The sequence below is a fragment of the Megascapheus bottae genome, chromosome 12, assembly GCF_031878675.1.
Source record: "Megascapheus bottae isolate mThoBot1 chromosome 12, mThoBot2.hap1, whole genome shotgun sequence".
Lineage (NCBI taxonomy): Eukaryota > Metazoa > Chordata > Mammalia > Rodentia > Geomyidae > Megascapheus > Megascapheus bottae.
The window spans coordinates 39,402,286-39,415,568 of record NC_143520.1 but is presented as its reverse complement, the minus strand read 5'-3'; the positions used below and the strand labels follow the sequence as shown (position 1 = coordinate 39,415,568).

Genomic DNA, 13,283 nt, shown 5'->3' with positions numbered 1-13,283 from the left:
TTTTTTTACCAATATGCCCATTAAATGTTAGACAGTGTGCAAGAAAAGGAAAGACAATACCTCTCTTTAAATATTCCATTAGGCAGATACAGCATTAGCTGAAAGACCATTTAGTATAGAATTTGAGATAGTGATAACAGGCCAGGAACAGAGACATGTAGTCCAATTGATTGAAAATCCAAGAGTAGACAGTAATGCTTGTATTGTAGAAGTATTCATGGCCTCCTCCTATTCTGGAGAATATAAGAAATGTCATTTGAACATGAGATATAACTTAGCTTACCATAAATGAGCCACACTTCTGTGGCCTTTAGGATGGCAAGAGACAGCTTTCTTGATATGGTATTGCATTTTTTTTGCTAGTCCTAGAGCTTGTACTCAGTGCCTAGACACTGTCCTTGGACAGCTTTTGCTCAATGCTAGCACTCTACCACTTGAGCTACAATGCTTGAGCCACACTTCTAGCATATTCTGAGTATGTGGTTCAGGGGAATCGAATCCAGGAGTTGGTGCATGCTAGGAGAGCATACTACCACTAGGCTACCCTCCTGGTCTGGTAATGCATATTTTTAATTCAGTAAATCTTCCTATGCTAGGACATTGTCTCTCAGTTCCACTATGACTGTACCCTGGAAATATCCTAATTGCATTTATGGGATATAACAACATGAATAGGACCAAACCAGACTAGTTACTCCTCTGAATTTGGGAGCACAACATTTAGTTTAAAAGATCCAGTTTACTCTCTTAAACTTTGGTGATAGTTTTCTATGCCAACTCTCCTCTTCTTACTTTTTACTATTGACTGTGGTTTTAGGATTTTCAAGGATCAACGTAATAAATAAGATTTTATAGAGTTGCTATATTTCCACTTTTGTATTTTCAGCTTCAACTTAACATGTTCCGTTGGGATTTTCACCTCGTTAAAGTTTCTTTAGTAAGAGTAGCTTCTCTTATGTATCACCTATTTCCAAAATTCTTCACTTTACTTAATAGAAGTTTACTTAATGGAAGTTTGCAAGTAAGAAGAAAATGGTAATACTGAGTTCTACAATTGGGAATTAGATGTTATATGATGGAAGGGTAAATAAAAAGTGACGCATCTAACAATAGAAAATACCTTAGGTAGCCTTGGATTCACATGGAAGCAAAAAGTACTTAAAAGGCCCTTAGTATATTACCTAGTTCCGAGAAAAGGGGGGTCTAAAAGTGGCACCAAAGTATAGACATAGTGATATGCTTATTCAGTGCTTAAAGATTGAATGGAATACAGTGAGCAGAACTGTTGAGCCAAATAGCACAGCCACATTAAAGCCATGATATGGCTAACCATTATCTTTGTAGTTGTTACCAAAGGGTTTGTTTGCTTTTTTGGTGCAGGAGAACCAGCAGGACTATTCACCCATTCCTTTCCTGTTCTGGAAATCTTTTTATTCTTACTGTTATGTTTTAATTGTATTTTTTGTTGGGATAATGTATAGAGGAGTTACAGGTATATTTGTCAGGTAATGGGGATAATGTATAGAGGAGTTACAGGTATATTTGTCAGGTAATGGGTACATTACTTCTTGAAGCTTGATACCCCTTCTCATGTTTTTGTCCCCCTTTCCCTCCCCCCACCACCTCCCAATCATCTTGTTTTCCCCCTTCCCTATTTCAGATATACAAATAAACATATATACAATATGCCATTACTATTATTTTTTAAATAGATATTCCTTGGTCACCCTGGAAATATATATAAAAATATAAAAATTTCTTTTTGACCCAAGTTAAACCTAAGAGAAAAATTGAGTTACTACTATCAGAACCTAGGGATGTTTCACTAAATTAAACAAGCAAAATGTAAAGATTACAAAATTAGGCCAAATTGATGGTGTTTCTTAAATGTTTTAAAAGATATCACCAAGATTTTTGTGAAAAGATCGCTTAGTTGCATTGATTTTAGAAACACTTTTCCAAGTTATAAATGATCTCACTACAAGGTTAGCTTCTCTCAGAGGCAAATTAAGAGAAGCCACTCTCTCTGTTCATTCCCTGGAGTGTCATAGTTTGACTTTCCCCACCCACTCCCATAAAAATGCCACCATCCACTGTGAGTTAGTTACTGTGCATTCCAAGAACAAAGTCTTAGAGTAAATTACCACTTTAGGAAAAACAAAGTTCCATTTTCATGAATCCCTCATGCAATAAAGAGCATGTTCAGAATGTATCCCAAGAGTTCCTTGATACAGTATTTTTTTTAAATGCCAAGAGCCTCCAAATGCTGGGCTTGGCTGAATACTCAAGATCATTGTAGACATTGGTGTGGTGTGGTCCAGTAATGACTTATTTTGGAGTTGTCCCATTGTCTGTTTGACCTTATTTATGGCACTTTGCAAAACAAGGTAATGAATCATTTATCCTATATGGTTTCATTGTTCAGATGGTGATTTAAAATGCAGTCTTTGTCCTGCCATGACAATTTAGGCAAGGCACTAGAATTCGGAGTGAAATATAGTTGGTTTTTTGTTTTGTTTTGTTTTGTTTTTTTGTTTTTGTTTTTGCCAGTCCTGGACTTGAGCTTAGGGCCTGAGCACTGTCCTTGGACTTTCTCAACACTAGAGCTCTACCACTTGAGCCTCAGCACTACTTCCAGGTTTTTTCTATGTATGTAGTACCGAGGAATCCAACCTGGGTCTTCGTGCATGCTAGATTAGCACTCTACCACTAGGCCAAACTCCCAGCCAGAACACAGAGTTTTTAAACACCTCTTTTTGCCAATTTTTGTTTTAGAGAGACTTATATTTCTGTTATATAATTCAGAAATATTCATAATGCTTTTCTGAAAAAATTAAAGATTGGATTTGGTAAGACCACTTTCTTCTTGCCATTTTCTTCAGTGGAATTAAAGCTACTCAGCTTGTATTTGATGATAATGTATCAGAAGATAAGATGAAAAAATAAAGACTATATCTAAAGAAGCTCCGGTCAAGTATATTCCACTTATTAAAATATAGCCCACAGATTGGGATATCAAAAAATATAAAATAATATATCTTGCAAATAGAGATTATTTATATGATATACTATAAACCAAACTTAATTTTTAAAATCAGAATATGGTGCTAGTGTGGATGTAGCTGAGCAGAATTCAGCTTGAATTTTTTTTTTTTTGCCAGTCCTGGGCTTGAGCTCAGGGCCTGAGTACTGTCCTTGGTCTTTCTCAAGGTTAGAGCTCTACCACTTGAGCCTCAGCACCACTTCCAGCTTTTTTTTTGTGTGTGTGTGTATGTGGTACCAAGGAATCGAACCTGGGTCTTCGCGCATGCTAGGCAAGCACTTTAACCACTAGGCCAAACTCCCTGCCCCAGCTTGAATTTTTTTTATTATACATGTACATTCCAAATTCCTTGTTTGATATTCAATGGAGACAGCCATATTAGGAATGAGACCTAGCTTTGAATTATTAAATGATTAGTTTTCTCTTCTGCTCTTGTAAGATTATCTTTATCAGGTTGGGTCCAGAATTGAGAGAATATACAGAGAGCCAATAAGCAGATAAAGAATATGTTGTAGAATACTAGATAGGGTTTGAGACTTACAAGATTTGGGATTCTGGGCTTTTAATTTTGACTCAGCTGGAACTATGATAATATGAATAGTATGAACATAATATGATAACACAAAATACTTGATTTTCAAGTCTGTATGATTGGGGAGATTAAGTGGGTGATATTTATTTTTTCAAATGTAATGGTTTGAATATGTACTAGAGTATAAAGGCACTTCTCTTATAATTTATTTTCTTTCAATCAGAAAAGCAATGAAAAACTTATGGTATTTTTAAGTGCTGTGATCTTTGCACAAATCATATGGTTAAAACTAGTTAGTAATGCCTGAGTGCTGTCTTCGCAAAGAGTCTTATAGGAAGTTTGCATAATCAGTAGGAAAACCTGATCCAAGTGATGATGGGTATTCAGTGGTGACTTGTACACCAGTGTGAAGATGACTTAGAACAGGGAAGAAGGAAATTTCAAAGACACTAGAAAACTTGGCCTCTGTGCTATCCTGGAGTTCATAGTTTGTTTTTAAAAAATGTGAGTACTTACTGCAGACTAAAAAACAAGTGAGAAATCTCATATACTTAGCTGTATATAAATATATTAAAATGTTAGTTTGCTAACAAAATTCTTGTGAGTGGTTTAGCCCCTATTTATAAACATACCTTATTGTACATGAAAGTGGTGAGCTATGGAAGAAAGAAATCTATAGTCTGAACAGATGAACAGATCTGTGAAGGGTCAATTTGAAAAAAATATTCAAAGGGACCAGAGATGTTGTTTACCTATCTTCAGAAATTGATTTAAGAATCAATAAGATCATTTGTGTGTAAGAATAAGATATCAGAGAAGTAGTATGCCAAGAAGTTATATTACCAGCAACACTGAGAGGAGAAATGGGATTTTAAATAGAACAGTAGGATTCAAACTTATGCTAAAAGATGAAGACGTAAGTGAATGAAATTAAGTTTAGTTAAAATATATAATTTATACAATTAATGTATTAAGATAGACATGTATACATATATTAAATAGTACATAATTATATTATTTAGATTGTTACGTATGATCTAGTGCATATATATTATTATATATGTTAATATAATGTAGATTGATATGCATACATTTAAAGTGTTTTCTTCAGAAATAAAAAGCTGAGACAAGTTTTTTTTCATATATTTTTATTGTAATTAATAGAAGGGTTACATGATATTTGCCAGATAGATGGTGCATTAATTCACATACATTGATACCCTTCCACATGTCTTGGTCCCAATTTCCCTCCCCCCCACCCCCACCACTCATCGTTTTCCCCCGTTCCCTATCCAATTTCAAATAACCAAATACAAATATATCCGATATATGAGGTAACAAAGTGAGATACTGTAACAATATGAGATAACCAAGGGACAGCAAAAGAAATGAGAGATAACATAGTACCTTAAGAAAAACAATCATTCATTATATGGCTTATGTTTCTATATCCTAGAGATCCTTTCATTTAGTGTCCTACCATATGGTCTTTTGTATCAAGGTTTTGCTCTATTGCAAATCTCTGCTAGGAGAGCCCAAGGTTTCTACTGATTATGACAAATGAGGGAAACCATTGAGCCTAAGTTCCTTTGAGTCTGGCATACTTCACTTTAATATGATTTTCTCTAAGTCTTTCCATTTCCTAACAAATGGGGCGATGCCATTCTTTCTGACAGCCGCATAGAAGTCCATTGTGTACAAATACCACATCTTGTTGATCCACTCATCAACTGAGGGACATCTAGGTTGGTTCCATATCTTTGCTATGGTAAATAGTGCTGCAATGAACATTGTTGTGCTTGTGGATTTAGTATGTCTTTTTTTCTGGATGATTGGGTAAATGCCAAGTAGTGGAATTGCTGGGTCATAGGGGAGCTCTATGTTTAGTCTTTTGAGGAACTGCCATACTGCTTTCCATAGTGGTTGAACGAGTTTGCACTCCCACCAACAGTGTAGTAGTGATCCCTCCTGGTCACATCCCCTCCAGTATCTGTTGTTATTAGTTTTTTTGATCCTGGCCATTCTAATTGGAGTGAGGTGGAATCTTAGAGTTGTTTTGATTTGCATTTCTTTTATGACCAGAGATGTTGAGCATTTCTTCATGTGTCTATAGGCCATTTTTGTTTCTTCTTCAGAGAAGACTCTCTTTAAGTCTTTGGCCCATCTCTTAATGGGATGGTTGTTACTTTGGAGATTAGTTTTGGAGTGATTCAATTTTTTGAGCTGTTAATATATTTTAGATATGAGGCCTTTGTCTGTTGTATGGTTGGTACAGATCTTCTCCCACTCTGTAGGCTTCCTAATTAGTTTACTAGCTATGTCATTTGCTATACAAAAGCTCTGCAGTTGAATGCAGTCCCACTTTTCCAGCTTTTCTCTGATTTGTTGTGATTCTTGGTCCTTATTAGGAAAGTTTCGACCTGTGCCAAGGAGGTCTAGTGTATCTCCTATTCCTGAGACAAGTTTTATAAAAGTAAAAGGACATTAAATCTTCAAAGTCATTAGGTTACTGGGAGACTAAATTGAGGTTTGTTTCTTTCTGTTCTGTTTGATTGTGTAAAGTACTTAACCTAGTGTGATAATAGAAATGTTTATTGAATTATTGTGCTCAGTAAGAATATTAAAGAGTTCCTATTTTTAAGTAATCATTAAATTCCTGACATTCAAAATATCCTAATTTATTTAGCTCAAGGTATAATTTTCTTGATATAAATGAGAGCCAGAGATCCATTCTGGACAAATAAGAGGAAGGATATTTTGAAATTTTGTCACAGTGCCTTAGATGAGTAGAAATAGTTTCTGGAAAATATGATATGGGCTGGGCATCAGTGACTTGCACCTGTTATCCTACCTTCTCAAGAGCCTTATATCTGAATATCTCAATTCAAATTAAACAAGAAGAAAAAAGGAAGGAAGGAAAGAAGGAAGGAAGGAAGGAAGGAAGGAAGGAAGGAAGGAAGGAAGGAAGAAAGGAAAGAAAGGAGGGAGGGAGGGAGGGAGGCAGGGAGGGAGGGAGGAAAGACAGGAGGGAGAAGAAACAGAGAGAGGGAGGGAGAGGAAAAGGAAGGAAAGAAGGGAGGAAGAAAGGAAGGAAGGAAGGAAGGAAGGAAGGAAGGAAGGAAGGAAAAAAGAAAGAAAGGAAGGAAGGATACTGGGGATGAACTATGAAACCACTCAGAACGTGATGGGGATGTTAGTAGTTTTTTGAGCAGTAGTTTAAGGAGCTGATGCACCAGGACTACACGCCAATGTCACCAATGTCAGGATCTCAGTGTGCAGTCCTGATGTATAAAAGAGGGTAATTGTTAAACCCTTAAACCATAAATGCTTTTGTCTTAGAAGTTATTGTGCAAGGCCAGCACACATGCTGGGGGGGTGTTTCACAATTATGAATTCCATACTTCTTTATCTATAATTAGGCTATATCTGTTTGTGGTTGTCAGGACGTCTCAAGATATAGCCATAGTTTAGGTAAGCAAATGACAGGGAAAGTGTGTTAAATCTGGGTAGCCAATGACAGGGGGAAGGGCTCTAAACCCTTGTTTTCACAATTCCATTACAGCAATGCATTTTCTGCATTAAAACAATGATACATTTTTGATTTTCCACACTACAGAAGGAAGGAGGGAAGAAATGAATGAAGGGAGGGAGGTGGGGAAGGAGGGAGGGGAACACAAACTTCAAATCAATGTAAACATTATTTGAAGTCCAAATACTGTTTGCTTTACCATGAATGGACAGCAGCCTTGTGACCATTGCACACAAACAAGCAATGATAATGAGTAGGAGCTATTGTGGCTGAAGTATTCCATAAAAAAAAACAATTTCTAAATACAGTTACTACGTGTTACTGAAACTCAAGCATGTAGTCTCTTGGAGGAGAAAGACTGTTAAAGACCTAGATGTGGACAAGTGTTTGTTTTCAATGTATTTGCACTGACATTTTAGTTTAGCTGTTGTTGTTCTTGTTGTTTTTAACTCTGTAGCACCAAGTCCATAATCTTGTAGCAATATATCAGTTTCTACTTGTTTAAAACCATTGGCATTATTGTCTTTGTCACCCCCTTAGACTAAAAAGACCCTTGAAGAATATGCTTAAGGTCCTTCTATATATTACCAAGTGCTCAGAAATCATCATGAGAAAGGATAATGAAAATCTCTTCTTGCTTTTTGGGTAGCACAGAGAAAGTGATCATTTTATACTTGATAAAACAAGTGTGATCTGCTATGTAGAGCCTAACATTCACACTAAGGCCAGGTGCCCAGGAGTTCTAGAATGTAATGAGAGGAATGGAGAAGATCCTAGAAGAAAGGAAAATGATCTATGGGGAAAGACTGGGAGGAATTGGAAGGAGATAAGATAAGGCACAGTAAGGCATGCCATGAGGCAAGGAGATATTTGTAGACTGAAAGTGCTATTGTGTCTAACACTCTGGATCCATAACATATGGGATAATTTTGAAATAATTTCCAGTGGTAAAACTCTCACTCCATTTTCCACATAAAGCCTACTAAGCAAACCATGAGTAGCCCATAGTTGTTTATTTTTATCAGTGTTACATTTGATCACTTGAACAGTATAGAAAAAGAAATGAGACGTATAAACAAATTATATATATATATATATATATATATACTGCTTGTTTACCCCTATAATCATAATGAATTAGGAGGCTCACAGTTCAATGTCTGCCTAGATAAATAAGTCTATGAGCCTCTCAATGTTTTCCCTCATTTGTCATAATCAGTAGAATCCTTGGGCTCTCCTAGCAGAGATTTACAATAGAGAAAAACCTAGATACATGAGGCTATATAGTATGACACTAAATGAAAGGACCTCCAGGATATAGAAACAAAAGCCACATGAGTGATTGTTGTCCTTAATGTATTATGTTATCTCTCATCTCTTTTGCTGTCCCTTGGTTATCTCATATTGTTATAATAGTTTAGCTTGATATCTGATATATTGTATATATGCTTATTTGGTTATTTGAAATAGGATAAGGAAGGGGGGGAAAGAAGATGAGGGGCAGGGGTAGGAGGAGGGAAATGGGGACCAAGACATGAGAAAGGGTGTCAATATTTGTGAAGTAATGCACCTTCTATCTGGTGAATATAATGTAACCCTTCTGATAATTACAATAAAAGATATATGAAAAAAGAAGGTAGAGGAAAAGGCTCCTTTTTCCTTCTGATGGGGCCTTGTTAAGGATTTTTGTCTTAATCCTAAGGAAAAAAAAGTCTATGAGCCTCTTATTTCCAATTAACCACCAAGAAACGGAGAGTGATGCTGTGGCTCAAAGTGCAAAGAGCACTAGGCTTTAGCAAAAAAAAAAAAAAGCTCAGGGTCAGCAACCAGGCCCTATGTTCAAGGCCCATGTAAAATAAAGAATGTGATAAGACAGATCTTGTGAGAAATTAGGGCTTTTAGGAGGAAGACATTAATCCAGTAAGCTGTGAAGAGTATAAGGTAGGTTTTGGAAAACAATTCACTTACTTGGGTCTTAAATGAAGGATATGGTTTAGATAGAGGTTCAGGTGAAGGGGACAGAATCCCAGATAAAGCAAGTCATGGCTACAAATAGAGACATGGACAGTCAAAGAGTATACTTAGAGCAAAACTGCTGATCAATATTAACATAGTATGAGGTAGGAGAAAATAAAGGAAGAGAGGTATAACTTAGACTGATTTTTCACCTTATGATGTCCTAAATGTTGGACTTGAACTCTTACCTTCTCCATCCCTGTCCAATACTGAAGATATCTTTTGCTTTAGATCTGTGGAACTCATTGTTATTCATTACCCCAAGCTCTCTGTTATTTTTTTCCCACACTCATACATTTATTCCTGACTTATTCTTTTCAGCTGTTTATCTAAACTTAGAAGTTAATTTTATGGAATATTTCAGTTATCATTGTTTTCACTCATTCTCGTTGTTTGTGTGTACTTGACATATGGCTGCTGTGCATGATTAGATACCACATCTGTGTCATTTGCTGTTGTCTGCTTGGTGCTGGACATAGTATCTGGCCCATAAATAATGCTTACATTGAATTAGAACTTAGGCTTTACTTTTCTTTCTTTTCCTTCCTTCCTTCCTTCCTTCCTTCCTTCCTTCCTTCCTTCCTTCCTTCCTTCCTTCTTTCCTTTCCTCTCTCCCTCTTTTTCCCCCTTCTCCCTTTCACTCCTTCCTTCTCTCCCTTTACCTTTCTCCATACTATCTCTTTCTCTTGCTTTCTACTCATCATGCACAGGTTTGCCAGACTTGGACAGACTGCTTTCAGACTTGGACAAAACACCGTATGATGATATATGAAATCCAGCTTCCTAAGTAGCAGTTGTGATTTGAATGATACAACCTGGAAGCATAGAGGGCTTGGCTCCAGGATAGCTAGCAAGCCATGTCCAATGTGAAAAAGCTCTTGGTTACAGTGTAAAATATTCTAAGACAGCTATATAGATTATTTTCATGAATAGATTCTTCTTGTAGTTCTTTTAGAGAGTCACAAGAGTTATCCTTATATCTGTGATTTGGGGTTAAAATAGTTTTGAGTACAGCAGCTCACCATATATCTTTGTCCATATTTTCTTGTTTCATTCCTGGAATGTCCTCATTGATAATGTGTCTTGACCTTATACCTTCCAAATAAAGTATTAACACTAGATTCTCATTGTAAGCACTGCATTCCAGTGGACCACAACAAAACTCTATAAATATTTGCTGAAGACAAGAATAAGAGCTCTTTTTATGATTTATTGCAAAAGATGAGAAACAAATCTCAACTCAAAGGAGGGTAAAAACTAAACAGCAAGGCATCTTTCCTTCATTTTCCTTTACTTTCCTTAACTTCAGTTTTTACCTTTTACTTTATATAGTTCTTCTTCTTCCATTTCCCTTCACTCCCCTCAAGTTACTTCAGCTTTTATACTTGAAAATAAGAACAACTTTAGTCCTTGTGGTAGACTTCACAGCAGTTAGCACATTGCCTGGCAAAAGAGAGCTGAGAATTTAGTAGATACTTCTTGAACAACTGCATGTAAACTCCTGCCTATAGTTCAGCCATTTAACTTGGTGAATTTCTTTCTCACTTTAGGACAACTGTCTCTTCATTCCATTGTTCACCTGCATTTCATTAATGAACAGTTAAATTTTTCTTTTTGGAGAAGATTACATTTAAAGGAACATGCTGAGACTCATGCATTTGCAGTTGTTAGTAGAGTGTCTCACTCAACTTCATTTTGTCAGCTAAGCTGGGTTTTTCTTTAAAACCAAGCCAAGAGGTAATGAGGTTTTTCTTGGCAGCAGAAACCCTGAAAAAAAGTCATTGCCTTGAAATCTATTTCTCCAGTTTTGTTAAATATGTGGATGGCCTGGCAAAGGGAACATAGAAGAAAAATCCACATATTACTCAAACCTTTCTGAAGGAAAGTTTGACCATTCTTACCAACCCAGTCTATTCAGCATTGTTCCCATGCTCTAGTTTAAACTTCTCATTAGATTCTATTCTCAAGAGGGAATAGTCATTTAGTTAAGATCTGCCAGTGTTTAAGAATAGTTAAGTGACTTCTTGTGCCCTCTGGCCATTTTCTCAGGCACACTGTGAAAGCACTGATTTCCTGTGTTCAGAGTAAATCTGAAAACCCAGTTGGATTATGAGGCAGCTTCTAATTGCAAGATCCTATGCATCTTAATGTGGCTCATCTGGCTGCAGCTCCTTTTATTCTCTGTCATTTTTCTTCTTATTGAATGTATGGCAAACAATGTGATGTCTCAACGTATGTATAGATTGTGAAATGACTAAATCAAGCCATATAATTACTATAATGTCTATCTTCTGAGTAATTCTCAAATATACATTGTATAGCTATTACTGCTTGACAAATATTAACCAAAAGATATAAAAATGTGGTAATAAGAATATGAGAAGTTACATAAAGCTTTAATTCACTGTTACTCTTATTTATGGGCCATTCCATGCACCAGGCATGGCAATAGAGAATGTACCACAGACCTCTGAAGTGTCTTAAGAACTGTTATTCTAGTACTTTCATTATATTTGTGACTTTGGATGCACTTGATTCAACAATTCCGTTTCTTTATACTCCGGGAGTTCAGATACGGACCCAGTTCTTTCTGTTTGAATCATGTGTTCTTATTTTAATTGAGTTTTGTCTCCACTGGTTTCTTCATTGTCATCCCACTACTATATTGGGGATGTTTTTCTAGTGTTTTGAGATTTTTGAAGCAGTTTCTCTCTGCCTTTTCATGTTAGAAATTGTATTAAGGCTGTAGTCATTCACTATCACTGTTTATTGCCCATATTCAGTCTACTACCAAATCCTCTTATTTGTATTTTTAAGTACGTTTGTTTATTCTATTTATTCCCTGTCTGCATCTAGCATTCTTATATGAGCTACAATGACATTTTCCTCAAAAATATCTGACTTACCTCTTTCTAACTTCACTTCTTTCCAAATAGAGCAAAACATTATTTTTATGTACATAACTTGGTTCTACTGACATTTCTATCCAACTCCTTCTTCTAGCACAAGCTGTGTAGTCCAAGACAAGTTAATTAATCTGCTTTCCCTTTGGTTTCCTTGTCTGTACAATGGACATAATAGGACAAAATGACATTCTTTAGCTCAGAGATGTTGCTGTGAGGATGAACACAACTATATCCACTATAGTTTTGTTACCGATTACTTGGTTTTTTTTTTAAACTTTTTTCTTACTCACTTGTCCTGCTCAAATAGTTCTATAAGAAAACTTATTGGAAAATACCATTTCCAAATGATTTCAATGGTTTCCTCTCTAATCAAACTCGGTAACCACATTCATAGGGCCACAGGTCATTTGGCTCCTGCCAATATCTCCAGCTCAAATTATTCCATCCCTCTAACAAGTATTATGTTTAGTCAAACTATGTGGTCTTGGGAACGTTGGGTAGTTTTTCTGTGCCTGAGTTTGCAGTTCATATTGTGTAATCCGGGAAGCAAAGAACATGAAAATCACAGACTAGATCTATCTTGACTTGTCCCTGAAAACACTGCCTGATGACTAGTTCTTGGTACAGAAAAGCAGAGAGGGAGGGCAGGTGGAGGGTGTTGGTGGATTCCTTAACTGTACAGTCCTTGGTTGTCTGCCAGTTTCTCACTGTAACTGTCCTTTAGAAGGGGTGCATGAATCTTTGAGGGGCAGATAACTGTCATTTGTATACACAGTGATGTATATTCCATCCCGAAATTGGCTTTTGCTTGCTGCAATAACAAATTACTGCAAATTCAGTGTGCTCAAACATTCCAGAATTATTATGTGAAAGGCATGGAGGTCAAAAATCCACAATGGATTTTGGTGGGCTAAAAATAAAATTTTATCAGGCTTTGTTGTCTCAGAAAACTCTTCCTTCCTTTCTTTCTTTCTTTCTTTCTTTCTTTCTTTCTTTCTTTCTTTCATTCTTTTTCTTTTTTCTTTCTTTCTTTCTTTCCTCCTTCCTTCCTTTCTTTCCTTGTTGCTCTCTTCCTCATTCTTTCCTTTTTTTCCTTCCTTTATTTCTTTCCTTCCTTTCTTCCTTCCTCTCTCTTTTTCTTTCCTCCTTTCTTTCTGTCTCCCCCACTCTCTCTGTCTCATTCCTTCTTTCTTCCCTTTTATTTTCTTTCTCTCATTTTTATTTTGTGCCAGACTTAGAGCTTGAACTCAGGGCCCA

At 36.3% G+C, this 13,283-nt stretch overlaps 1 protein-coding gene across 1 annotated transcript in view; it reads left to right on the top strand.

Annotated features, from left to right (window-relative positions):
• Thsd7b (thrombospondin type 1 domain containing 7B) overlaps nucleotides 1–13,283 on the top strand; it is a 719,928-nt gene that overhangs the window by 187,591 nt on the left and 519,054 nt on the right. The window lies entirely within an intron of this gene.